Source organism: Phyllobates terribilis, unplaced genomic scaffold (genome assembly GCF_046119375.1).
Source record: "Phyllobates terribilis strain yellow unplaced genomic scaffold, ASM4611937v1 Scaffold_236__1_contigs__length_3049075, whole genome shotgun sequence".
Classification (NCBI taxonomy): Eukaryota; Metazoa; Chordata; class Amphibia; order Anura; family Dendrobatidae; genus Phyllobates; species Phyllobates terribilis.
Window position 1 is genome coordinate 1,690,991 of NW_027362996.1, and position 26,734 is coordinate 1,717,724.

The 26,734-nt window shown below is 44.5% G+C and overlaps 15 non-coding genes and 2 pseudogenes across 15 annotated transcripts; all 17 read left to right on the top strand.

The window, feature by feature from the left end:
• The first annotated feature begins 915 nt into the window (after positions 1-915).
• LOC141216823 (U2 spliceosomal RNA) lies at positions 916-1,111 on the top strand. The gene has a single exon (XR_012285820.1). It is a non-coding gene; the product is annotated as a U2 spliceosomal RNA (small nuclear RNA).
• Positions 1,112-2,226: 1,115 nt separating this feature from the next.
• LOC141215608 (U2 spliceosomal RNA) lies at positions 2,227-2,417 on the top strand. Its single transcript, XR_012284669.1, has one exon. It is a non-coding gene; the product is annotated as a U2 spliceosomal RNA (small nuclear RNA).
• A 1,118-nt stretch (positions 2,418-3,535) lies between these two features.
• LOC141215610 (U2 spliceosomal RNA) lies at positions 3,536-3,726 on the top strand. The gene has a single exon (XR_012284671.1). It is a non-coding gene; the product is annotated as a U2 spliceosomal RNA (small nuclear RNA).
• Positions 3,727-4,841: 1,115 nt separating this feature from the next.
• Positions 4,842-5,032, top strand: LOC141215611 (U2 spliceosomal RNA). Its single transcript, XR_012284672.1, has one exon. It is a non-coding gene; the product is annotated as a U2 spliceosomal RNA (small nuclear RNA).
• Positions 5,033-6,147: 1,115 nt separating this feature from the next.
• LOC141215612 (U2 spliceosomal RNA) lies at positions 6,148-6,338 on the top strand. Its single transcript, XR_012284673.1, has one exon. It is a non-coding gene; the product is annotated as a U2 spliceosomal RNA (small nuclear RNA).
• Positions 6,339-7,453: 1,115 nt separating this feature from the next.
• Positions 7,454-7,644, top strand: LOC141215614 (U2 spliceosomal RNA). Its single transcript, XR_012284674.1, has one exon. It is a non-coding gene; the product is annotated as a U2 spliceosomal RNA (small nuclear RNA).
• A 1,115-nt stretch (positions 7,645-8,759) lies between these two features.
• Positions 8,760-8,950, top strand: LOC141215615 (U2 spliceosomal RNA). Its single transcript, XR_012284675.1, has one exon. It is a non-coding gene; the product is annotated as a U2 spliceosomal RNA (small nuclear RNA).
• A 1,115-nt stretch (positions 8,951-10,065) lies between these two features.
• On the top strand, positions 10,066-10,256 carry LOC141215616 (U2 spliceosomal RNA). Its single transcript, XR_012284676.1, has one exon. It is a non-coding gene; the product is annotated as a U2 spliceosomal RNA (small nuclear RNA).
• A 1,115-nt stretch (positions 10,257-11,371) lies between these two features.
• Positions 11,372-11,562, top strand: LOC141215617 (U2 spliceosomal RNA). The gene has a single exon (XR_012284677.1). It is a non-coding gene; the product is annotated as a U2 spliceosomal RNA (small nuclear RNA).
• A 5,415-nt stretch (positions 11,563-16,977) lies between these two features.
• Positions 16,978-17,168, top strand: LOC141215618 (U2 spliceosomal RNA). The gene has a single exon (XR_012284678.1). It is a non-coding gene; the product is annotated as a U2 spliceosomal RNA (small nuclear RNA).
• Positions 17,169-18,283: 1,115 nt separating this feature from the next.
• LOC141215619 (U2 spliceosomal RNA) lies at positions 18,284-18,474 on the top strand. Its single transcript, XR_012284679.1, has one exon. It is a non-coding gene; the product is annotated as a U2 spliceosomal RNA (small nuclear RNA).
• Positions 18,475-19,589: 1,115 nt separating this feature from the next.
• On the top strand, positions 19,590-19,681 carry LOC141216940 (U2 spliceosomal RNA; annotated as a pseudogene).
• A 787-nt stretch (positions 19,682-20,468) lies between these two features.
• Positions 20,469-20,658, top strand: LOC141216799 (U2 spliceosomal RNA). The gene has a single exon (XR_012285804.1). It is a non-coding gene; the product is annotated as a U2 spliceosomal RNA (small nuclear RNA).
• Positions 20,659-21,773: 1,115 nt separating this feature from the next.
• On the top strand, positions 21,774-21,964 carry LOC141216507 (U2 spliceosomal RNA). Its single transcript, XR_012285537.1, has one exon. It is a non-coding gene; the product is annotated as a U2 spliceosomal RNA (small nuclear RNA).
• A 1,115-nt stretch (positions 21,965-23,079) lies between these two features.
• Positions 23,080-23,270, top strand: LOC141216607 (U2 spliceosomal RNA). Its single transcript, XR_012285634.1, has one exon. It is a non-coding gene; the product is annotated as a U2 spliceosomal RNA (small nuclear RNA).
• A 1,995-nt stretch (positions 23,271-25,265) lies between these two features.
• On the top strand, positions 25,266-25,450 carry LOC141216864 (U2 spliceosomal RNA). Its single transcript, XR_012285845.1, has one exon. It is a non-coding gene; the product is annotated as a U2 spliceosomal RNA (small nuclear RNA).
• A 1,117-nt stretch (positions 25,451-26,567) lies between these two features.
• Positions 26,568-26,683, top strand: LOC141216910 (U2 spliceosomal RNA; annotated as a pseudogene).
• The last annotated feature ends 51 nt before the right edge of the window (positions 26,684-26,734 follow it).

Below are 26,734 nucleotides of genomic sequence, written 5' to 3' on the forward strand. Positions count from 1 at the left end.
GAAAAGTAATAAGTGTGCTTATATGATGAAGTATTCGGCTGGATGGATGCTTTATGGCTTAAAGTGGGTCAAAAGGGATGCTAGAGTGCCTGTTGCTTTTAAGTGTCCTGTATGGTATGGTTGTGTTGAGAAATTTGTAAGGAAGTATGATTTGTTGTCCGTTAACATGAGTGATTTTAGGCAAAAGAAGAAAGTCATTAGGATGGTGCGTGAGCGTGAGGTGGTATGTAATATCAATGGGTTGAGAGGGGAGGAAGTAACCGAGATGTGGAGAAAATTAAGTATAGATGGTGTGACTAACAGACAGAGAGATATCGCTTGGATGATATTGCATGACATTTTGCCTGTTAGAGATGTGCAAAAGAAGAGGGATTTAGTTAAATCTGAGGTATGCCCGAGGGATGGATGTGGTTTGAGAGAGCATGTTAGACATATGGTATGGGATTGTGATTTTGCATATGATGTATGGAAGGGTATAGGGGGACTTTGCAAGGAATTGGTGGGTGTAAAGTATGTTAATTGGAAACTTGCTATGTTTGGGATGGGTGCATGTAGTAGAATTAAGGATAGGATTTTATGGTTGTTGGTGGTGTGTGTAATTGAAAGTTTGTGGGATGCGAGGAATTTGTTAGTTTTTAAAAGGAAGAAAATGTCAGTTAATGAATGTTTGAGATTGATTCTGTCACGTATGTATGTAATATACCTCTGGGATCAGGAACGTGGAAGTATTATAGATGCTGAAGGGATCTGGAAGTTTAAAAAGTGGAGGTTTTTGGTAAAGTTTAATTCGTAGTGTATAATGTACCTGATGATAAGGTTTGGTTTTATTTTTGATTATATACCAAGTGTGATGAAAGGCTAAGTGTCAATGAAAGGCTTTTGTAAGTCGATTTGATTGAGCTTATGCTCCGGCCTATCTGATTTGGTTAAAAAAAAAAAAAAAAAAAAAAAAAAAAAATCTGTTCTTATCAGTTTAATATCTGATACGTCCCCTATCTGGGGACCATATATTAAATGGATTTTTAGAACAGGGAGATGGAAAAAGAGCTTGCTCTGTCCACTCCACGCATTGACCTGGTATTGCAGTATCTCCAGGACCGGTGCACCCCTTCTTTAATGCAGTTTCTAAAATCAGAAAGAATTGAATTCAATGTTTTTTGTTCATTTTGCTTGTTTGTCGGATTTTGGGATGGACTCTTTGGCTCTGCTTTTCTTCTCCTCATTGGATTTTTCATGTTCAAAGTTGCAGAAGCCAGATTACAAGCTCATTTTGGTTCAACTTCAGCAACTGTGCATTGCATTGCCATGTAATGTGATGCAATGCTATCTTTCTAGCTCTCCCTTTTTACTTCCTTTTGGATAAACAGACATATTAGGCAAGCATTTTGGAGCTTTCACCTAAATAACTACAGGTGGTGAGATAAGCTGCACAATATAATTGACCTTTCAGTATATTGTTGCACACACACCATCTATTTAGCAAATGCCCTTGTTATCAACAGCAGCCTTTTAAACTCACCTGAGCTAACAGGTATGTGCGCTGGTTACTCTGCTGCGCTTAAAATTTCTTTTTTGGTTTGCTACAATGCCTTTTCTGAAACGTTGTCTCCTTCTGCTGGAACACTGACTTCTTTCATTTAATGCCTGCAGACTATAAAAGAGAACCCAACCCAAAAAGTTTGGTTGATTAGTCTGTGGCATTCTGTTAAACTGTTGCTTATGGCGGTCTCTGTGAGCTTCTCAGCGACATTCAGCCAGCCAGGTATCCTGCCTGCAGTAGATGGAATGTGGCAATGGAACGCTGGCTGCGCGTGTCATAATAGGCTCTGAGCCTTTATATACCTGTGCACAGCAGCAGCCACCTTCAGTCTGCTGCTGGACAGCCAGCAGCAGCAGCAGCAGGAGAGGTATGTAATCAGGAGCCCTCCTGCTAAGGGTAGACAGCTGCTCGTTCCACCCCACCCCCCGCCTTAATTGGTTCTCCTCCCTTCCAACGGTGTTGAGGCGGGTGGGAACAGCAGGGGGTGAAGGTGCTGTGTTTAAAGAGGTGGAGTTATGCAGATCTAAAACGCGTGGATTGCAGCAGCAGCAAGCCGAAAAGTGCAGGCATGTAAGGGATCTAGAGGTTGACAACATGTCTTCTTAACGGGAGTCCAGGAGCTCATCTCCACAAATGGACTTTTTAGGATCCTTGGGTGGCTCCGTAGTTTGAAACCAATTCTGGTTATCGCTTCTCGGCCTTTTGGCTAAGATCAAGTGTAGTATCTGTTCTTATCAGTTTAATATCTGATACGTCCCCTATCTGGGGACCATATATTAAATGGATTTTTAGAACAGGGAGATGGAAAAAGAGCTTGCTCTGTCCACTCCACGCATTGACCTGGTATTGCAGTATCTCCAGGACCGGTGCACCCCTTCTTTAATGCAGTTTCTAAAATCAGAAAGAATTGAATTCAATGTTTTTTGTTCATTTTGCTTGTTTGTCGGATTTTGGGATGGACTCTTTGGCTCTGCTTTTCTTCTCCTCATTGGATTTTTCATGTTCAAAGTTGCAGAAGCCAGATTACAAGCTCATTTTGGTTCAACTTCAGCAACTGTGCATTGCATTGCCATGTAATGTGATGCAATGCTATCTTTCTAGCTCTCCCTTTTTACTTCCTTTTGGATAAACAGACATATTAGGCAAGCATTTTGGAGCTTTCACCTAAATAACTACAGGTGGTGAGATAAGCTGCACAATATAATTGACCTTTCAGTATATTGTTGCACACACACCATCTATTTAGCAAATGCCCTTGTTATCAACAGCAGCCTTTTAAACTCACCTGAGCTAACAGGTATGTGCGCTGGTTACTCTGCTGCGCTTAAAATTTCTTTTTTGGTTTGCTACAATGCCTTTTCTGAAACGTTGTCTCCTTCTGCTGGAACACTGACTTCTTTCATTTAATGCCTGCAGACTATAAAAGAGAACCCAACCCAAAAAGTTTGGTTGATTAGTCTGTGGCATTCTGTTAAACTGTTGCTTATGGCGGTCTCTGTGAGCTTCTCAGCGACATTCAGCCAGCCAGGTATCCTGCCTGCAGTAGATGGAATGTGGCAATGGAACGCTGGCTGCGCGTGTCATAATAGGCTCTGAGCCTTTATATACCTGTGCACAGCAGCAGCCACCTTCAGTCTGCTGCTGGACAGCCAGCAGCAGCAGCAGCAGCAGGAGAGGTATGTAATCAGGAGCCCTCCTGCTAAGGGTAGACAGCTGCTCGTTCCACCCCACCCCCCGCCTTAATTGGTTCTCCTCCCTTCCAACGGTGTTGAGGCGGGTGGGAACAGCAGGGGGTGAAGGTGCTGTGTTTAAAGAGTTGGAGTTATGCAGATCTAAAACGCGTGGATTGCAGCAGCAGCAAGCCGAAAAGTGCACGCATGTAAGGGATCTAGAGGTTGACAACATGTCTTCTTAACGGGAGTCCAGGAGCTCATCTCCACAAATGGACTTTTTAGGATCCTTGGGTGGCTCCGTAGTTTGAAACCAATTCTGGTTATCGCTTCTCGGCCTTTTGGCTAAGATCAAGTGTAGTATCTGTTCTTATCAGTTTAATATCTGATACGTCCCCTATCTGGGGACCATATATTAAATGGATTTTTAGAACAGGGAGATGGAAAAAGAGCTTGCTCTGTCCACTCCACGCATTGACCTGGTATTGCAGTATCTCCAGGACCGGTGCACCCCTTCTTTAATGCAGTTTCTAAAATCAGAAAGAATTGAATTCAATGTTTTTTGTTCATTTTGCTTGTTTGTCGGATTTTGGGATGGACTCTTTGGCTCTGCTTTTCTTCTCCTCATTGGATTTTTCATGTTCAAAGTTGCAGAAGCCAGATTACAAGCTCATTTTGGTTCAACTTCAGCAACTGTGCATTGCATTGCCATGTAATGTGATGCAATGCTATCTTTCTAGCTCTCCCTTTTTACTTCCTTTTGGATAAACAGACATATTAGGCAAGCATTTTGGAGCTTTCACCTAAATAACTACAGGTGGTGAGATAAGCTGCACAATATAATTGACCTTTCAGTATATTGTTGCACACACACCATCTATTTAGCAAATGCCCTTGTTATCAACAGCAGCCTTTTAAACTCACCTGAGCTAACAGGTATGTGCGCTGGTTACTCTGCTGCACTTAAAATTTCTTTTTTGGTTTGCTACAATGCCTTTTCTGAAACGTTGTCTCCTTCTGCTGGAACACTGACTTCTTTCATTTAATGCCTGCAGACTATAAAAGAGAACCCAACCCAAAAAGTTTGGTTGATTAGTCTGTGGCATTCTGTTAAACTGTTGCTTATGGCGGTCTCTGTGAGCTTCTCAGCGACATTCAGCCAGCCAGGTATCCTGCCTGCAGTAGATGGAATGTGGCAATGGAACGCTGGCTGCGCGTGTCATAATAGGCTCTGAGCCTTTATATACCTGTGCACAGCAGCAGCCACCTTCAGTCTGCTGCTGGACAGCCAGCAGCAGCAGCAGCAGGAGAGGTATGTAATCAGGAGCCCTCCTGCTAAGGGTAGACAGCTGCTCGTTCCACCCCACCCCCCGCCTTAATTGGTTCTCCTCCCTTCCAACGGTGTTGAGGCGGGTGGGAACAGCAGGGGGTGAAGGTGCTGTGTTTAAAGAGGTGGAGTTATGCAGATCTAAAACGCGTGGATTGCAGCAGCAGCAAGCCGAAAAGTGCAGGCATGTAAGGGATCTAGAGGTTGACAACATGTCTTCTTAACGGGAGTCCAGGAGCTCATCTCCACAAATGGACTTTTTAGGATCCTTGGGTGGCTCCGTAGTTTGAAACCAATTCTGGTTATCGCTTCTCGGCCTTTTGGCTAAGATCAAGTGTAGTATCTGTTCTTATCAGTTTAATATCTGATACGTCCCCTATCTGGGGACCATATATTAAATGGATTTTTAGAACAGGGAGATGGAAAAAGAGCTTGCTCTGTCCACTCCACGCATTGACCTGGTATTGCAGTATCTCCAGGACCGGTGCACCCCTTCTTTAATGCAGTTTCTAAAATCAGAAAGAATTGAATTCAATGTTTTTTGTTCATTTTGCTTGTTTGTCGGATTTTGGGATGGACTCTTTGGCTCTGCTTTTCTTCTCCTCATTGGATTTTTCATGTTCAAAGTTGCAGAAGCCAGATTACAAGCTCATTTTGGTTCAACTTCAGCAACTGTGCATTGCATTGCCATGTAATGTGATGCAATGCTATCTTTCTAGCTCTCCCTTTTTACTTCCTTTTGGATAAACAGACATATTAGGCAAGCATTTTGGAGCTTTCACCTAAATAACTACAGGTGGTGAGATAAGCTGCACAATATAATTGACCTTTCAGTATATTGTTGCACACACACCATCTATTTAGCAAATGCCCTTGTTATCAACAGCAGCCTTTTAAACTCACCTGAGCTAACAGGTATGTGCGCTGGTTACTCTGCTGCGCTTAAAATTTCTTTTTTGGTTTGCTACAATGCCTTTTCTGAAACGTTGTCTCCTTCTGCTGGAACACTGACTTCTTTCATTTAATGCCTGCAGACTATAAAAGAGAACCCAACCCAAAAAGTTTGGTTGATTAGTCTGTGGCATTCTGTTAAACTGTTGCTTATGGCGGTCTCTGTGAGCTTCTCAGCGACATTCAGCCAGCCAGGTATCCTGCCTGCAGTAGATGGAATGTGGCAATGGAACGCTGGCTGCGCGTGTCATAATAGGCTCTGAGCCTTTATATACCTGTGCACAGCAGCAGCCACCTTCAGTCTGCTGCTGGACAGCCAGCAGCAGCAGCAGCAGGAGAGGTATGTAATCAGGAGCCCTCCTGCTAAGGGTAGACAGCTGCTCGTTCCACCCCACCCCCCGCCTTAATTGGTTCTCCTCCCTTCCAACGGTGTTGAGGCGGGTGGGAACAGCAGGGGGTGAAGGTGCTGTGTTTAAAGAGGTGGAGTTATGCAGATCTAAAACGCGTGGATTGCAGCAGCAGCAAGCCGAAAAGTGCAGGCATGTAAGGGATCTAGAGGTTGACAACATGTCTTCTTAACGGGAGTCCAGGAGCTCATCTCCACAAATGGACTTTTTAGGATCCTTGGGTGGCTCCGTAGTTTGAAACCAATTCTGGTTATCGCTTCTCGGCCTTTTGGCTAAGATCAAGTGTAGTATCTGTTCTTATCAGTTTAATATCTGATACGTCCCCTATCTGGGGACCATATATTAAATGGATTTTTAGAACAGGGAGATGGAAAAAGAGCTTGCTCTGTCCACTCCACGCATTGACCTGGTATTGCAGTATCTCCAGGACCGGTGCACCCCTTCTTTAATGCAGTTTCTAAAATCAGAAAGAATTGAATTCAATGTTTTTTGTTCATTTTGCTTGTTTGTCGGATTTTGGGATGGACTCTTTGGCTCTGCTTTTCTTCTCCTTATTGGATTTTTCATGTTCAAAGTTGCAGAAGCCAGATTACAAGCTCATTTTGGTTCAACTTCAGCAACTGTGCATTGCATTGCCATGTAATGTGATGCAATGCTATCTTTCTAGCTCTCCCTTTTTACTTCCTTTTGGATAAACAGACATATTAGGCAAGCATTTTGGAGCTTTCACCTAAATAACTACAGGTGGTGAGATAAGCTGCACAATATAATTGACCTTTCAGTATATTGTTGCACACACACCATCTATTTAGCAAATGCCCTTGTTATCAACAGCAGCCTTTTAAACTCACCTGAGCTAACAGGTATGTGCGCTGGTTACTCTGCTGCGCTTAAAATTTCTTTTTTGGTTTGCTACAATGCCTTTTCTGAAACGTTGTCTCCTTCTGCTGGAACACTGACTTCTTTCATTTAATGCCTGCAGACTATAAAAGAGAACCCAACCCAAAAAGTTTGGTTGATTAGTCTGTGGCATTCTGTTAAACTGTTGCTTATGGCGGTCTCTGTGAGCTTCTCAGCGACATTCAGCCAGCCAGGTATCCTGCCTGCAGTAGATGGAATGTGGCAATGGAACGCTGGCTGCGCGTGTCATAATAGGCTCTGAGCCTTTATATACCTGTGCACAGCAGCAGCCACCTTCAGTCTGCTGCTGGACAGCCAGCAGCAGCAGCAGCAGGAGAGGTATGTAATCAGGAGCCCTCCTGCTAAGGGTAGACAGCTGCTCGTTCCACCCCACCCCCCGCCTTAATTGGTTCTCCTCCCTTCCAACGGTGTTGAGGCGGGTGGGAACAGCAGGGGGTGAAGGTGCTGTGTTTAAAGAGGTGGAGTTATGCAGATCTAAAACGCGTGGATTGCAGCAGCAGCAAGCCGAAAAGTGCAGGCATGTAAGGGATCTAGAGGTTGACAACATGTCTTCTTAACGGGAGTCCAGGAGCTCATCTCCACAAATGGACTTTTTAGGATCCTTGGGTGGCTCCGTAGTTTGAAACCAATTCTGGTTATCGCTTCTCGGCCTTTTGGCTAAGATCAAGTGTAGTATCTGTTCTTATCAGTTTAATATCTGATACGTCCCCTATCTGGGGACCATATATTAAATGGATTTTTAGAACAGGGAGATGGAAAAAGAGCTTGCTCTGTCCACTCCACGCATTGACCTGGTATTGCAGTATCTCCAGGACCGGTGCACCCCTTCTTTAATGCAGTTTCTAAAATCAGAAAGAATTGAATTCAATGTTTTTTGTTCATTTTGCTTGTTTGTCGGATTTTGGGATGGACTCTTTGGCTCTGCTTTTCTTCTCCTCATTGGATTTTTCATGTTCAAAGTTGCAGAAGCCAGATTACAAGCTCATTTTGGTTCAACTTCAGCAACTGTGCATTGCATTGCCATGTAATGTGATGCAATGCTATCTTTCTAGCTCTCCCTTTTTACTTCCTTTTGGATAAACAGACATATTAGGCAAGCATTTTGGAGCTTTCACCTAAATAACTACAGGTGGTGAGATAAGCTGCACAATATAATTGACCTTTCAGTATATTGTTGCACACACACCATCTATTTAGCAAATGCCCTTGTTATCAACAGCAGCCTTTTAAACTCACCTGAGCTAACAGGTATGTGCGCTGGTTACTCTGCTGCGCTTAAAATTTCTTTTTTGGTTTGCTACAATGCCTTTTCTGACACGTTGTCTCCTTCTGCTGGAACACTGACTTCTTTCATTTAATGCCTGCAGACTATAAAAGAGAACCCAACCCAAAAAGTTTGGTTGATTAGTCTGTGGCATTCTGTTAAACTGTTGCTTATGGCGGTCTCTGTGAGCTTCTCAGCGACATTCAGCCAGCCAGGTATCCTGCCTGCAGTAGATGGAATGTGGCAATGGAACGCTGGCTGCGCGTGTCATAATAGGCTCTGAGCCTTTATATACCTGTGCACAGCAGCAGCCACCTTCAGTCTGCTGCTGGACAGCCAGCAGCAGCAGCAGCAGGAGAGGTATGTAATCAGGAGCCCTCCTGCTAAGGGTAGACAGCTGCTCGTTCCACCCCACCCCCCGCCTTAATTGGTTCTCCTCCCTTCCAACGGTGTTGAGGCGGGTGGGAACAGCAGGGGGTGAAGGTGCTGTGTTTAAAGAGGTGGAGTTATGCAGATCTAAAACGCGTGGATTGCAGCAGCAGCAAGCCGAAAAGTGCAGGCATGTAAGGGATCTAGAGGTTGACAACATGTCTTCTTAACGGGAGTCCAGGAGCTCATCTCCACAAATGGACTTTTTAGGATCCTTGGGTGGCTCCGTAGTTTGAAACCAATTCTGGTTATCGCTTCTCGGCCTTTTGGCTAAGATCAAGTGTAGTATCTGTTCTTATCAGTTTAATATCTGATACGTCCCCTATCTGGGGACCATATATTAAATGGATTTTTAGAACAGGGAGATGGAAAAAGAGCTTGCTCTGTCCACTCCACGCATTGACCTGGTATTGCAGTATCTCCAGGACCGGTGCACCCCTTCTTTAATGCAGTTTCTAAAATCAGAAAGAATTGAATTCAATGTTTTTTGTTCATTTTGCTTGTTTGTCGGATTTTGGGATGGACTCTTTGGCTCTGCTTTTCTTCTCCTCATTGGATTTTTCATGTTCAAAGTTGCAGAAGCCAGATTACAAGCTCATTTTGGTTCAACTTCAGCAACTGTGCATTGCATTGCCATGTAATGTGATGCAATGCTATCTTTCTAGCTCTCCCTTTTTACTTCCTTTTGGATAAACAGACATATTAGGCAAGCATTTTGGAGCTTTCACCTAAATAACTACAGGTGGTGAGATAAGCTGCACAATATAATTGACCTTTCAGTATATTGTTGCACACACACCATCTATTTAGCAAATGCCCTTGTTATCAACAGCAGCCTTTTAAACTCACCTGAGCTAACAGGTATGTGCGCTGGTTACTCTGCTGCGCTTAAAATTTCTTGTTTGGTTTGCTACAATGCCTTTTCTGAAACGTTGTCTCCTTCTGCTGGAACACTGACTTCTTTCATTTAATGCCTGCAGACTATAAAAGAGAACCCAACCCAAAAAGTTTGGTTGATTAGTCTGTGGCATTCTGTTAAACTGTTGCTTATGGCGGTCTCTGTGAGCTTCTCAGCGACATTCAGCCAGCCAGGTATCCTGCCTGCAGTAGATGGAATGTGGCAATGGAACGCTGGCTGCGCGTGTCATAATAGGCTCTGAGCCTTTATATACCTGTGCACAGCAGCAGCCACCTTCAGTCTGCTGCTGGACAGCCAGCAGCAGCAGCAGCAGGAGAGGTATGTAATCAGGAGCCCTCCTGCTAAGGGTAGACAGCTGCTCGTTCCACCCCACCCCCCGCCTTAATTGGTTCTCCTCCCTTCCAACGGTGTTGAGGCGGGTGGGAACAGCAGGGGGTGAAGGTGCTGTGTTTAAAGAGGTGGAGTTATGCAGATCTAAAACGCGTGGATTGCAGCAGCAGCAAGCCGAAAAGTGCAGGCATGTAAGGGATCTAGAGGTTGACAACATGTCTTCTTAACGGGAGTCCAGGAGCTCATCTCCACAAATGGACTTTTTAGGATCCTTGGGTGGCTCCGTAGTTTGAAACCAATTCTGGTTATCGCTTCTCGGCCTTTTGGCTAAGATCAAGTGTAGTATCTGTTCTTATCAGTTTAATATCTGATACGTCCCCTATCTGGGGACCATATATTAAATGGATTTTTAGAACAGGGAGATGGAAAAAGAGCTTGCTCTGTCCACTCCACGCATTGACCTGGTATTGCAGTATCTCCAGGACCGGTGCACCCCTTCTTTAATGCAGTTTCTAAAATCAGAAAGAATTGAATTCAATGTTTTTTGTTCATTTTGCTTGTTTGTCGGATTTTGGGATGGACTCTTTGGCTCTGCTTTTCTTCTCCTTATTGGATTTTTCATGTTCAAAGTTGCAGAAGCCAGATTACAAGCTCATTTTGGTTCAACTTCAGCAACTGTGCATTGCATTGCCATGTAATGTGATGCAATGCTATCTTTCTAGCTCTCCCTTTTTACTTCCTTTTGGATAAACAGACATATTAGGCAAGCATTTTGGAGCTTTCACCTAAATAACTACAGGTGGTGAGATAAGCTGCACAATATAATTGACCTTTCAGTATATTGTTGCACACACACCATCTATTTAGCAAATGCCCTTGTTATCAACAGCAGCCTTTTAAACTCACCTGAGCTAACAGGTATGTGCGCTGGTTACTCTGCTGCGCTTAAAATTTCTTTTTTGGTTTGCTACAATGCCTTTTCTGAAACGTTGTCTCCTTCTGCTGGAACACTGACTTCTTTCATTTAATGCCTGCAGACTATAAAAGAGAACCCAACCCAAAAAGTTTGGTTGATTAGTCTGTGGCATTCTGTTAAACTGTTGCTTATGGCGGTCTCTGTGAGCTTCTCAGCGACATTCAGCCAGCCAGGTATCCTGCCTGCAGTAGATGGAATGTGGCAATGGAACGCTGGCTGCGCGTGTCATAATAGGCTCTGAGCCTTTATATACCTGTGCACAGCAGCAGCCACCTTCAGTCTGCTGCTGGACAGCCAGCAGCAGCAGCAGCAGGAGAGGTATGTAATCAGGAGCCCTCCTGCTAAGGGTAGACAGCTGCTCGTTCCACCCCACCCCCCGCCTTAATTGGTTCTCCTCCCTTCCAACGGTGTTGAGGCGGGTGGGAACAGCAGGGGGTGAAGGTGCTGTGTTTAAAGAGGTGGAGTTATGCAGATCTAAAACGCGTGGATTGCAGCAGCAGCAAGCCGAAAAGTGCAGGCATGTAAGGGATCTAGAGGTTGACAACATGTCTTCTTAACGGGAGTCCAGGAGCTCATCTCCACAAATGGACTTTTTAGGATCCTTGGGTGGCTCCGTAGTTTGAAACCAATTCTGGTTATCGCTTCTCGGCCTTTTGGCTAAGATCAAGTGTAGTATCTGTTCTTATCAGTTTAATATCTGATACGTCCCCTATCTGGGGACCATATATTAAATGGATTTTTAGAACAGGGAGATGGAAAAAGAGCTTGCTCTGTCCACTCCACGCATTGACCTGGTATTGCAGTATCTCCAGGACCGGTGCACCCCTTCTTTAATGCAGTTTCTAAAATCAGAAAGAATTGAATTCAATGTTTTTTGTTCATTTTGCTTGTTTGTCGGATTTTGGGATGGACTCTTTGGCTCTGCTTTTCTTCTCCTCATTGGATTTTTCATGTTCAAAGTTGCAGAAGCCAGATTACAAGCTCATTTTGGTTCAACTTCAGCAACTGTGCATTGCATTGCCATGTAATGTGATGCAATGCTATCTTTCTAGCTCTCCCTTTTTACTTCCTTTTGGATAAACAGACATATTAGGCAAGCATTTTGGAGCTTTCACCTAAATAACTACAGGTGGTGAGATAAGCTGCACAATATAATTGACCTTTCAGTATATTGTTGCACACACACCATCTATTTAGCAAATGCCCTTGTTATCAACAGCAGCCTTTTAAACTCACCTGAGCTAACAGGTATGTGCGCTGGTTACTCTGCTGCGCTTAAAATTTCTTTTTTGGTTTGCTACAATGCCTTTTCTGAAACGTTGTCTCCTTCTGCTGGAACACTGACTTCTTTCATTTAATGCCTGCAGACTATAAAAGAGAACCCAACCCAAAAAGTTTGGTTGATTAGTCTGTGGCATTCTGTTAAACTGTTGCTTATGGCGGTCTCTGTGAGCTTCTCAGCGACATTCAGCCAGCCAGGTATCCTGCCTGCAGTAGATGGAATGTGGCAATGGAACGCTGGCTGCGCGTGTCATAATAGGCTCTGAGCCTTTATATACCTGTGCACAGCAGCAGCCACCTTCAGTCTGCTGCTGGACAGCCAGCAGCAGCAGCAGCAGGAGAGGTATGTAATCAGGAGCCCTCCTGCTAAGGGTAGACAGCTGCTCGTTCCACCCCACCCCCCGCCTTAATTGGTTCTCCTCCCTTCCAACGGTGTTGAGGCGGGTGGGAACAGCAGGGGGTGAAGGTGCTGTGTTTAAAGAGGTGGAGTTATGCAGATCTAAAACGCGTGGATTGCAGCAGCAGCAAGCCGAAAAGTGCAGGCATGTAAGGGATCTAGAGGTTGACAACATGTCTTCTTAGAATCATAGAATCATAGAATGGTAGAGTTGGAAGGGACCTCCTGGGTCATCTGGTCCAACCCCCTGCTCAAAGCAGGATTCACTAAATCATCTCAGACAGATGTCTGTCCAGCCTCTGTTTGAAGACGTCCATTGAAGGGGAACTCACCACCTCTCGTGGCAGCCTGTTCCACTCATTAATCACCCTAACTGTCATAAAGTTTTTTCTAATATCTAATCTGTGTCTCCTCCCATTTAGTTTCATCCCATTGCTTCTAGTCTTTCCTTGTGCAAATGAGAATAAAGATGATCCTTCTACAATGTGACAGCCCTTGACATATTTGTAGACAGCTATTAAGTCTCCTCTCAGTCTTCTTTTTTGCAAGCTAAACATTCCCAAATCCTGCAACCGTTCCTCATAGGACATGGTTTGCAGACCAGTCACCATTCTGGTCGCTCTTCTCTGAACTTGCTCCAGTTTGTCTATGTCTTTTTTAAAATGTGGTGCCCAAAACTGTACACAGTATTCCAGATGAGGTCTGACCAAAGAGGAGTAAAGACCAATAATGACTTCACGTGATCTAGACTGTATGCTTCTGTTAATACATCCCAGAATTGTATTTGCCTTTTTTGCTGCTGCATCACACTGTTGACTCATGTTCAGTCTATGATCTATTAGTATACCTAAGTCTTTTTCACATGTACTGTTGCTTAGCTCTATTCCTCCCATTCTGTATATGCTTTTTTCATTTTTATTGCCCAGATGTAGTACTTTGCATTTTTCCCTGTTAAAAACCATTCTGTTGGTTGCTGCCCACTGCTCCAGTTTATTTAGGTCTTTTTGAATCCTCTCTCTCTCTTCTCTAGTATTAGCTATCCCTCCTAGCTTTGTGTCATCAGCAAATTTAATCAGTTTACCCTCAATTCCTTCATCTAAATCATTGATAAAGATGTTGAACAATACAGGTCCCAGGACGGAGCCCTGTGGTACCCCACTTGAGACATTCATCCAGCTGGATGTGAAGCCATTTACAACCACCCTTTGAGTCCGATCACTAAGCCAGTTATGAATCCACCTAACAGTTGCCTGGTCCATTGCATACTTGGTCATTTTTTCAATAAGGATGGTGTGAGATACTTTGTCAAATGCTTTGCTGAAGTCAAGATATACTATATCTACAGCATTTCCCTGATCCACCCAGTCAGTGATTCTGTCATAGAAGGAAATTAAGTTAGTCTGACATGACTTGTTAGTTATAAACCCATGCTGACTCTGGTTAATCACTTCATTCTTATCCAGGTACTTACATACATGTTGTTTAATAATTTGTTCAAAGATCTTTCCTGGTATAGAAGTCAGACTCACCGGCCTATAGTTCCCTGGGTCCACCTTCTTCCCCTTTTTGAAGATAGGAACAACATTTGCTCTTCTCCAGTCTTCTGGGACTTCTCCTGTTCTCCAAGAATTTTCAAAGATTATGGAGAGTGGTTCTAAAATTTCTTCTACGATCTCCTTCAGTACTCTGGGGTGTAATTCATCTGGACCTGGAGACTTGAACTCATTTATGTTAGCTAAATATTCCCTCACAATCTTTCTGTTTACAGATAACTTGGATTCTTCTATTCCTTTAAAAGGACAGTGAAGATCAGTTGATGTTACATTTTCTTTCTGAGAGAAAACAGATGCAAAATAGGAATTAAAAAGTTTGGCCTTCTCAACATCCTCTCTTACCATTTCTCCATTTTCATCCTGTAAAAATCCTATAGCATCTTTGACTTTTCTTTTACTTTTGACATATCCCCAAAATCCCTTTTTATTGCTTTTGACATCTCTTGCAAGCCTTAATTCATTGTCAGCTTTAGCTAACCTGATACATGCCCTGCAGGATCTGCAGACTGCATTATAATCTTCTTTAGATATGCCTCCCTCTTTCCATTTAATAAACATTTCTTTCTTTCTTTTTAGCATGTGTTTAAGTTCTGTGTTCATCCATCCTGGTTTCCTTAAATGCTTCCCATTCTTCCTACTTTTCGGGATTGTTAACGATTGTGCTTTGAGAATCTCATTTTTAAAAATTTCCCATCCTTCCTGGACATTTTTGTCCTTAAGGACATCCAGCCATTGGATCCCTCCTATTCTCTTTCTGAGTCTCTTAAAATCTGCCTTTCTAAAATCTAACCTTGAAGTTTGAGTCTTCACATGTCTTCCTCCTCTAGTTATCCAAAATTCTATAATAGCATGATCGCTGCCTCCTAGGGTCCCAGCCACTTTTACCTCCTCAACCATTTCCTCCTTGTTTATAAGGATTAGATCCAAAGTAGCAGATCCCCTTGTTTTCTCCCCTACCTTTTGGAAGATAAAGTTGTCAGCAAGAGAGGATAAGAATTTGCTTGACCTGTTAGTTTTACTTGAGAGAGATTCCCAACAAATGTCTGGATAGTTGAAATCTCCCATGACCACTACGTCATATTTTTTTGAGAACTTGGTCATTTGATACATAAAGAGTTCATCCATATCTTCAGCTTGCCCAGGTGGCCTGTAGTAAATGCCTACAATGGTGTCCTTTCCGTTGTTCTCTCCTTGTATTCTTACCCAAACAGTTTCCACAGAACTCCCAGTCTCTGAAGCTTCAATCTCTGTGCAGATATACGCTTTTCTAACATACAATGCGACACCTCCTCCTCGTTTATCAAGTCTGTTTCTTGCAAATAAGTTGTATCCTTTTAGCCTTTTATTCCAATCATGTGTATCGTCCCACCAAGTTTCAGTGATTCCAATGACATCATATTCCTTTTCCTGCATTAGTAGTTCTAATTCTCCTTGTTTGTTGCCCATGCTTTGTGCATTTGTATAAAAACATTTTAGTTTGTGATTGGTTTCTCTTCCTCCCATATTTTTATTATTTAAATAGTTTTGTCTTTGTTCTTCCTTTCCACTTCCAGTAGCAGAGATCTCAATAGTATTTGTCAGCTGTATGGCTTTTTCTGGCCTTTTGCTTCCCTTCCCACATTGTTCTAGTTTAAAGCTCTTCTGATGAGTGTAGCAAGGCGACTTCCAAATACATGTTTTCCAGTCTTCGTAAGGTGCACCCCATCTCTAGCAAGTAGTCCATCGTATAGGTAATTCATTCCGTGATCCAGAAATCCAAATCCTTGTTGACGGCACCATCGACGTAGCCAGTTGTTCACCTGTAGAATCTTATTCCACCTCATTGTTCCATGGCCATCCACTGGGATGATGGATGAGAAGACCACCTGCGCTCCCAATTCTTTCACTTTCTTGCCCAAGTCTTCAAAGTCACTGCAGATGGTTTCCAGGTCCTTTCTTGCGGTGTCATTTGTCCCCACATGTATTAGCAGGAATGGGTAGTGATCTGTAGGTCTGAAGAGTCTTGATATCCTGTCAGACACATCTTTAATTTTTGCTCCTGGAAGACAGCACATTTCTCTTGAGGTTATGTCTGGTCTGCAGATAGCAGCCTCTGTTCCTCTTAACAGGGAATCCCCCATGACCACCACTCTCCGTTTTTTCTTCACAACATTCTTCTTTCTCCATCCAGGAGGATTCTGAGGGCTTACAAGGTTATTCATTGCTGGCAAAGTCTTATCTTGCTGTATTTCTTCATGGTTCTCCTGCGAGAGAGCCTGATACTGGTTCCTGAGCAGTATGGGTGCTGACTGCCTCTCGATCCTCCTGCTTCTCTGGGTCACATGCTTCCATTCCTCTGTTTCCTCAGGTGCAGTTCGAATTTCTTCTCTTTCTGAATCATGAAGAGATAATTCTGCTCTGTCTAAGAACTCTTCACCTTCCTTAATGATTTTCAAGGTAGTTAACCTCTCTTCTAGATTTCGCAACTTTTCCTCCAACAGGGACACAAGCTTGCATTTCTGGCATGTGAAGTTTGGCTTTTCCACTGGCAAGTCTGTGAACATGTAGCAGGATATGCAGCTCACCAAATGGCTCCTGGACTCTTCCATGTTCTTACTGTTAATGTTCTGAAAACAGTGAAAAAAGCTTAAAAAAAAAAGCTTCAAAATGCGCGCGCCAGTAGGCGCGCGGTTTACCGATGTCCTCTTTTCAGCTCCAACAGCCAAAATCCAGTGTTCGTTGAGCTCACGGAGACTCTTCACTTACCCCAAAATGCAGTGGGAATATGCAAATTATCTCCTCAGGACTCCTCCCCTGGTTTACCGATGTCCTCTTTTCAGCTCCAACAGCCAAAATCCAGTGTTCGTTGAGCTCACGGAGACTCTTCACTTACCCCAAAATGCAGTGGGAATATGCAAATTATCTCCTCAGGACTCCTCCCCTGGTTTCTTAACGGGAGTCCAGGAGCTCATCTCCACAAATGGACTTTTTAGGATCCTTGGGTGGCTCCGTAGTTTGAAACCAATTCTGGTTATCGCTTCTCGGCCTTTTGGCTAAGATCAAGTGTAGTATCTGTTCTTATCAGTTTAATATCTGATACGTCCCCTATCTGGGGACCATATATTAAATGGATTTTTAGAACAGGGAGATGGAAAAAGAGCTTGCTCTGTCCACTCCACGCATTGACCTGGTATTGCAGTATCTCCAGGACCGGTGCACCCCTTCTTTAATGCAGTTTCTAAAATCAGAAAGAATTGAATTCAATGTTTTTTGTTCATTTTGCTTGTTTGTCGGATTTTGGGATGGACTCTTTGGCTCTGCTTTTCTTCTCCTCATTGGATTTTTCATGTTCAAAGTTGCAGAAGCCAGATTACAAGCTCATTTTGGTTCAACTTCAGCAACTGTGCATTGCATTGCCATGTAATGTGATGCAATGCTATCTTTCTAGCTCTCCCTTTTTACTTCCTTTTGGATAAACAGACATATTAGGCAAGCATTTTGGAGCTTTCACCTAAATAACTACAGGTGGTGAGATAAGCTGCACAATATAATTGACCTTTCAGTATATTGTTGCACACACACCATCTATTTAGCAAATGCCCTTGTTATCAACAGCAGCCTTTTAAACTCACCTGAGCTAACAGGTATGTGCGCTGGTTACTCTGCTGCGCTTAAAATTTCTTTTTTGGTTTGCTACAATGCCTTTTCTGAAACGTTGTCTCCTTCTGCTGGAACACTGACTTCTTTCATTTAATGCCTGCAGACTATAAAAGAGAACCCAACCCAAAAAGTTTGGTTGATTAGTCTGTGGCATTCTGTTAAACTGTTGCTTATGGCGGTCTCTGTGAGCTTCTCAGCGACATTCAGCCAGCCAGGTATCCTGCCTGCAGTAGATGGAATGTGGCAATGGAACGCTGGCTGCGCGTGTCATAATAGGCTCTGAGCCTTTATATACCTGTGCACAGCAGCAGCCACCTTCAGTCTGCTGCTGGACAGCCAGCAGCAGCAGCAGCAGGAGAGGTATGTAATCAGGAGCCCTCCTGCTAAGGGTAGACAGCTGCTCGTTCCACCCCACCCCCCGCCTTAATTGGTTCTCCTCCCTTCCAACGGTGTTGAGGCGGGTGGGAACAGCAGGGGGTGAAGGTGCTGTGTTTAAAGAGGTGGAGTTATGCAGATCTAAAACGCGTGGATTGCAGCAGCAGCAAGCCGAAAAGTGCAGGCATGTAAGGGATCTAGAGGTTGACAACATGTCTTCTTAACGGGAGTCCAGGAGCTCATCTCCACAAATGGACTTTTTAGGATCCTTGGGTGGCTCCGTAGTTTGAAACCAATTCTGGTTATCGCTTCTCGGCCTTTTGGCTAAGATCAAGTGTAGTATCTGTTCTTATCAGTTTAATATCTGATACGTCCCCTATCTGGGGACCATATATTAAATGGATTTTTAGAACAGGGAGATGGAAAAAGAGCTTGCTCTGTCCACTCCACGCATTGACCTGGTATTGCAGTATCTCCAGGACCGGTGCACCCCTTCTTTAATGCAGTTTCTAAAATCAGAAAGAATTGAATTCAATGTTTTTTGTTCATTTTGCTTGTTTGTCGGATTTTGGGATGGACTCTTTGGCTCTGCTTTTCTTCTCCTCATTGGATTTTTCATGTTCAAAGTTGCAGAAGCCAGATTACAAGCTCATTTTGGTTCAACTTCAGCAACTGTGCATTGCATTGCCATGTAATGTGATGCAATGCTATCTTTCTAGCTCTCCCTTTTTACTTCCTTTTGGATAAACAGACATATTAGGCAAGCATTTTGGAGCTTTCACCTAAATAACTACAGGTGGTGAGATAAGCTGCACAATATAATTGACCTTTCAGTATATTGTTGCACACACACCATCTATTTAGCAAATGCCCTTGTTATCAACAGCAGCCTTTTAAACTCACCTGAGCTAACAGGTATGTGCGCTGGTTACTCTGCTGCGCTTAAAATTTCTTTTTTGGTTTGCTACAATGCCTTTTCTGAAACGTTGTCTCCTTCTGCTGGAACACTGACTTCTTTCATTTAATGCCTGCAGACTATAAAAGAGAACCCAACCCAAAAAGTTTGGTTGATTAGTCTGTGGCATTCTGTTAAACTGTTGCTTATGGCGGTCTCTGTGAGCTTCTCAGCGACATTCAGCCAGCCAGGTATCCTGCCTGCAGTAGATGGAATGTGGCAATGGAACGCTGGCTGCGCGTGTCATAATAGGCTCTGAGCCTTTATATACCTGTGCACAGCAGCAGCCACCTTCAGTCTGCTGCTGGACAGCCAGCAGCAGCAGCAGCAGGAGAGGTATGTAATCAGGAGCCCTCCTGCTAAGGGTAGACAGCTGCTCGTTCCACCCCACCCCCCGCCTTAATTGGTTCTCCTCCCTTCCAACGGTGTTGAGGCGGGTGGGAACAGCAGGGGGTGAAGGTGCTGTGTTTAAAGAGGTGGAGTTATGCAGATCTAAAACGCGTGGATTGCAGCAGCAGCAAGCCGAAAAGTGCAGGCATGTAAGGGATCTAGAGGTTGACAACATGTCTTCTTAACGGGAGTCCAGGAGCTCATCTCCACAAATGGACTTTTTAGGATCCTTGGGTGGCTCCGTAGTTTGAAACCAATTCTGGTTATCGCTTCTCGGCCTTTTGGCTAAGATCAAGTGTAGTATCTTTCGAAAAGGCGGTTTTGGATGTTGGCCGCCCTAGTAGATTGATACATTATGCACACTGGGATTTAGGCGCTTGTTAGTACGCCAGGTGGCTAATATAGTCATATGGTGGAAAGCATGGCCCCCCAGGATCGACGCCATTGGGCCGGGGAAGATCGAAAGCCCGAAGTGTGAAGTGCCCCAGGAGTGGTGACCCTGGGGTGCCTTAACTCACTGGGATTGGGAACCCCACTTGAGTTTATGGCACATTTGCACAAGCACTTCAAATTTTCTTTCTTCGCACACACCCTTATTCCGGGCCTTCTGGCCTTAGGATGGGGAATTTTTCAATTCCCGGTCGAAGGTCCGGGCAGTATTATACTGTGAAACCTTCACTATTTATTTAATTTCTTTGTCACTGTGTGTCCACTTATTCACGTGTGTCACGTCCTACTAGGATTTTGTCGGGATGCGGTTCCCTTACGGGTTCCTCTCTTGGCAGGTCTAGGGGGGGAGTGTGTGGCCATCAGGTTCCGCTCCCCCCTGAACCCCCCTGGCTCTCCTCTTTCGGGAGGAGAGCGTTGTTGGCTCCCCTCTTCCGGGAGGGGAGCACAGTCTTTGGCTCCCAGTGCCTTGCTCGGGTGAGAACTCGGGCAGGTGCTGGGGGTAAGATTGGGTCGCCCCTGGCTTCGGCTGGAGGTGGCTTTTTGTCCCTGTTCCTCGCTGTGGCCTTTTGGCTCGGAGGGACGGGGAATGGTTTGGGGGACCCTTCTTCTTTTGGAGAGGGTTTCAAGAAGACCAGCATCCTAGTGCACTTTTTTTGTGGCACTTGTCACTTTTTTAAGCGCACTCGGGTTTTGTACACGATTTCGGGCTTTCAAAAAAAAAAAAAAAAAAATCTGTTCTTATCAGTTTAATATCTGATACGTCCCCTATCTGGGGACCATATATTAAATGGATTTTTAGAACAGGGAGATGGAAAAAGAGCTTGCTCTGTCCACTCCACGCATTGACCTGGTATTGCAGTATCTCCAGGACCGGTGCACCCCTTCTTTAATGCAGTTTCTAAAATCAGAAAGAATTGAATTCAATGTTTTTTGTTCATTTTGCTTGTTTGTCGGATTTTGGGATGGACTCTTTGGCTCTGCTTTTCTTCTCCTCATTGGATTTTTCATGTTCAAAGTTGCAGAAGCCAGATTACAAGCTCATTTTGGTTCAACTTCAGCAACTGTGCATTGCATTGCCATGTAATGTGATGCAATGCTATCTTTCTAGCTCTCCCTTTTTACTTCCTTTTGGATAAACAGACATATTAGGCAAGCATTTTGGAGCTTTCACCTAAATAACTACAGGTGGTGAGATAAGCTGCACAATATAATTGACCTTTCAGTATATTGTTGCACACACACCATCTATTTAGCAAATGCCCTTGTTATCAACAGCAGCCTTTTAAACTCACCTGAGCTAACAGGTATGTGCGCTGGTTACTCTGCTGCGCTTAAAATTTCTTTTTTGGTTTGCTACAATGCCTTTTCTGAAACGTTGTCTCCTTCTGCTGGAACACTGACTTCTTTCATTTAATGCCTGCAGACTATAAAAGAGAACCCAACCCAAAAAGTTTGGTTGATTAGTCTGTGGCATTCTGTTAAACTGTTGCTTATGGCGGTCTCTGTGAGCTTCTCAGCGACATTCAGCCAGCCAGGTATCCTGCCTGCAGTAGATGGAATGTGGCAATGGAACGCTGGCTGCGCGTGTCATAATAGGCTCTGAGCCTTTATATACCTGTGCACAGCAGCAGCCACCTTCAGTCTGCTGCTGGACAGCCAGCAGCAGCAGCAGCAGGAGAGGTATGTAATCAGGAGCCCTCCTGCTAAGGGTAGACAGCTGCTCGTTCCACCCCACCCCCCGCCTTATTTGGTTCTCCTCCCTTCCAACGGTGTTGAGGCGGGTGGGAACAGCAGGGGGTGAAGGTGCTGTGTTTAAAGAGGTGGAGTTATGCAGATCTAAAACGCGTGGATTGCAGCAGCAGCAAGCCGAAAAGTGCAGGCATGTAAGGGATCTAGAGGTTGACAACATGTCTTCTTAACGGGAGTCCAGGAGCTCATCTCCACAAATGGACTTTTTAGGATCCTTGGGTGGCTCCGTAGTTTGAAACCAATTCTGGTTATCGCTTCTCGGCCTTTTGGCTAAGATCAAGTGTAGTATCTGTTCTTATCAGTTTAATATCTGATACGTCCCCTATCTGGGGACCATATATTAAATGGATTTTTAGAACAGGGAGATGGAAAAAGAGCTTGCTCTGTCCACTCCACGCATTGACCTGGTATTGAAGTATCTCCAGGACCGGTGCACCCCTTCTTTAATGCAGTTTCTAAAATCAGAAAGAATTGAATTCAATGTTTTTTGTTCATTTTGCTTGTTTGTCGGATTTTGGGATGGACTCTTTGGCTCTGCTTTTCTTCTCCTCATTGGATTTTTCATGTTCAAAGTTGCAGAAGCCAGATTACAAGCTCATTTTGGTTCAACTTCAGCAACTGTGCATTGCATTGCCATGTAATGTGATGCAATGCTATCTTTCTAGCTCTCCCTTTTTACTTCCTTTTGGATAAACAGACATATTAGGCAAGCATTTTGGAGCTTTCACCTAAATAACTACAGGTGGTGAGATAAGCTGCACAATATAATTGACCTTTCAGTATATTGTTGCACACACACCATCTATTTAGCAAATGCCCTTGTTATCAACAGCAGCCTTTTAAACTCACCTGAGCTAACAGGTATGTGCGCTGGTTACTCTGCTGCGCTTAAAATTTCTTTTTTGGTTTGCTACAATGCCTTTTCTGAAACGTTGTCTCCTTCTGCTGGAACACTGACTTCTTTCATTTAATGCCTGCAGACTATAAAAGAGAACCCAACCCAAAAAGTTTGGTTGATTAGTCTGTGGCATTCTGTTAAACTGTTGCTTATGGCGGTCTCTGTGAGCTTCTCAGCGACATTCAGCCAGCCAGGTATCCTGCCTGCAGTAGATGGAATGTGGCAATGGAACGCTGGCTGCGCGTGTCATAATAGGCTCTGAGCCTTTATATACCTGTGCACAGCAGCAGCCACCTTCAGTCTGCTGCTGGACAGCCAGCAGCAGCAGCAGCAGGAGAGGTATGTAATCAGGAGCCCTCCTGCTAAGGGTAGACAGCTGCTCGTTCCACCCCACCCCCCGCCTTAATTGGTTCTCCTCCCTTCCAACGGTGTTGAGGCGGGTGGGAACAGCAGGGGGTGAAGGTGCTGTGTTTAAAGAGGTGGAGTTATGCAGATCTAAAACGCGTGGATTGCAGCAGCAGCAAGCCGAAAAGTGCAGGCATGTAAGGGATCTAGAGGTTGACAACATGTCTTCTTAACGGGAGTCCAGGAGCTCATCTCCACAAATGGACTTTTTAGGATCCTTGGGTGGCTCCGTAGTTTGAAACCAATTCTGGTTATCGCTTCTCGGCCTTTTGGCTAAGATCAAGTGTAGTATCTGTTCTTATCAGTTTAATATCTGATACGTCCCCTATCTGGGGACCATATATTAAATGGATTTTTAGAACAGGGAGATGGAAAAAGAGCTTGCTCTGTCCACTCCACGCATTGACCTGGTATTGAAGTATCTCCAGGTCCGGTGTACCCCTTCTTTAATGCAGTTTCTAAAATCAGAAAGAATTGAATTCAATGTTTTTTGTTCATTTTGCTTGTTTGTCGGATTTTGGGATGGACTCTTTGGCTCTGCTTTTCTTCTCCTCATTGGATTTTTCATGTTCAAAGTTGCAGAAGCCAGATTACAAGCTCATTTTGGTTCAACTTCAGCAACTGTGCATTGCATTGCCATGTAATGTGATGCAATGCTATCTTTCTAGCTCTCCCTTTTTACTTCCTTTTGGATAAACAGACATATTAGGCAAGCATTTTGGAGCTTTCACCTAAATAACTACAGGTGGTGAGATAAGCTGCACAATATAATTGACCTTTCAGTATATTGTTGCACACACACCATCTATTTAGCAAATGCCCTTGTTATCAACAGCAGCCTTTTAAACTCACCTGAGCTAACAGGTATGTGCGCTGGTTACTCTGCTGCGCTTAAAATTTCTTTTTTGGTTTGCTACAATGCCTTTTCTGAAACGTTGTCTCCTTCTGCTGGAACACTGACTTCTTTCATTTAATGCCTGCAGACTATAAAAGAGAACCCAACCCAAAAAGTTTGGTTGATTAGTCTGTGGCATTCTGTTAAACTGTTGCTTATGGCGGTCTCTGTGAGCTTCTCAGCGACATTCAGCCAGCCAGGTATCCTGCCTGCAGTAGATGGAATGTGGCAATGGAACGCTGGCTGCGCGTGTCATAATAGGCTCTGAGCCTTTATATACCTGTGCACAGCAGCAGCCACCTTCAGTCTGCTGCTGGACAGCCAGCAGCAGCAGCAGGAGAGGTATGTAATCAGGAGCCCTCCTGCTAAGGGTAGACAGCTGCTCGTTCCACCCCACCCCCCGCCTTAATTGGTTCTCCTCCCTTCCAACGGTGTTGAGGCGGGTGGGAACAGCAGGGGGTGAAGGTGCTGTGTTTAAAGAGGTGGAGTTATGCAGATCTAAAACGCGTGGATTGCAGCAGCAGCAAGCCGAAAAGTGCAGGCATGTAAGGGATCTAGAGGTTGACAACATGTCTTCTTAACGGGAGTCCAGGAGCTCATCTCCACAAATGGACTTTTTAGGATCCTTGGGTGGCTCCGTAGTTTGAAACCAATTCTGGTTATCGCTTCTCGGCCTTTTGGCTAAGATCAAGTGTAGTATTTTTCGAAAAGGCGGTTTTGGATGTTGGCCGCCCTAGTAGATTGATACATTATGCACACTGGGGTTTAGGCGCTTGTTAGTACGCCAGGTGGCTAATATAGTCATCTGGTGGAAAGCATGGCCCCCCAGGATCGACGCCATTGGGCCGGGGAAGATCGAAAGCCCGAAGTGTGAAGTGCCCCAGGAGTGGTGACCCTGGGGTGCCTCAACTCACTGGGATTGGGAACCCCACTTGAGTTTATGGCACATTTGCACTAGCACTTCAATATTTCTTTCTTCACACACACCCTTATTCCGGGCCTTCTGGCCTTAGGATGGGGAATTTTTCAATTCCCGGTCGAAGGTCCGGGCAGTATTATACTGTGAAACCTTCACTATTTATTTAATTTTTTTGTCACTGTGTGTCCACTTTTTCACGTGTGTCCAAGTCCTTACTAGGATTTTGTCGGGATGCGGTTCCCTTACGGGTTCCTCTCTTGGCAGGTCTAGGGGGGGAGTGTGTGGCCATCAGGTTCCGCTCCCCCCTGAACCCCCCTGGCTCTCCTCTTTCTGGAGGAGAGCGTTGTTGGCTCCCCTCTTCCGGGAGGGGAGCACAGTCTTTGGCTCCCAGTGCCTTGCTCGGGTGAGAACTCGGGCAGGTGCTGGGGGTAAGATTGGGTCGCCTCTGGCTCCGGCTGGAGGTGGCTATTTCTCCCTGTTCCTCGCTGTGGCCTTCTGGCTCGGAGGGACGGGGAATGGTTTGGGGGACTCTTCTCCTTTTGGAGAGGGTTTCAAGAAGACCAGCATCCTAGTGCACTTTTTTTGTGGCACTTGTCACTTTTTTAAGCGCACTCGGGTTTTGTACACGAATTCGGGCTTTCGAAAAAAAAAAAAAAATCTGTTCTTATCAGTTTAATATCTGATACGTCCCCTATCTGGGGACCATATACTAAATGGATTTTTAGAACAGGGAGATGGAAAAAGAGCTTGCTCTGTCCACTCCACGCATTGACCTGGTATTGCAGTATCTCCAGGACCGGTGCACCCCTTCTTTAATGCAGTTTCTAAAATCAGAAAGAATTGAATTCAATGTTTTTTGTTCATTTTGCTTGTTTGTCGGATTTTGGGATGGACTCTTTGGCTCTGCTTTTCTTCTCCTCATTGGATTTTTCATGTTCAAAGTTGCAGAAGCCAGATTACAAGCTCATTTTGGTTCAACTTCAGCAACTGTGCATTGCATTGCCATGTAATGTGATGCAATGCTATCTTTCTAGCTCTCCCTTTTTACTTCCTTTTGGATAAACAGACATATTAGGCAAGCATTTTGGAGCTTTCACCTAAATAACTACAGGTGGTGAGATAAGCTGCACAATATAATTGACCTTTCAGTATATTGTTGCACACACACCATCTATTTAGCAAATGCCCTTGTTATCAACAGCAGCCTTTTAAACTCACCTGAGCTAACAGGTATGTGCGCTGGTTACTCTGCTGCGCTTAAAATTTCTTTTTTGGTTTGCTACAATGCCTTTTCTGAAACGTTGTCTCCTTCTGCTGGAACACTGACTTCTTTCATTTAATGCCTGCAGACTATAAAAGAGAACCCAACCCAAAAAGTTTGGTTGATTAGTCTGTGGCATTCTGTTAAACTGTTGCTTATGGCGGTCTCTGTGAGCTTCTCAGCGACATTCAGCCAGCCAGGTATCCTGCCTGCAGTAGATGGAATGTGGCAATGGAACGCTGGCTGCGCGTGTCATAATAGGCTCTGAGCCTTTATATACCTGTGCATAGCAGCAGCCACCTTCAGTCTGCTGCTGGACAGCCAGCAGCAGCAGCAGCAGGAGAGGTATGTAATCAGGAGCCCTCCTGCTAAGGGTAGACAGCTGCTCGTTCCACCCCCCCCCCCCGCCTTAATTGGTTCTCCTCCCTTCCAACGGTGTTGAGGCGGGTGGGAACAGCCGGGGGTTGAGGGTACTGTGCTAAAAGAGGTGGAGTTATGCAGATCTAAAACGCGTGGATTGCAGCAGCAGCAAGCCGAAAAGTGCAGGCATGTGAGGGATCTAGAGGTTGACAGCATGTCTTCTTAACGGGAGTCCAGGTGGCCATCTCCACAAATGGACTTTTCAGAATCCTTGGGTGGCACCGTAGTCGGAAACCAATTCTGGTTATCGCTTCTCGGCCTTTTGGCTAAGATCAAGTGTAGTATCTTTTGAAAAGGCAGTTTTGTCCTTGGGCTGCCCTAGTAAATTGATGCATATTACACACTGGTTTGGTGCACTTGTTAGTACGCCAGGTGGCTCATAGAGTTATCTGATGGAAAACATGGCCCTCCAG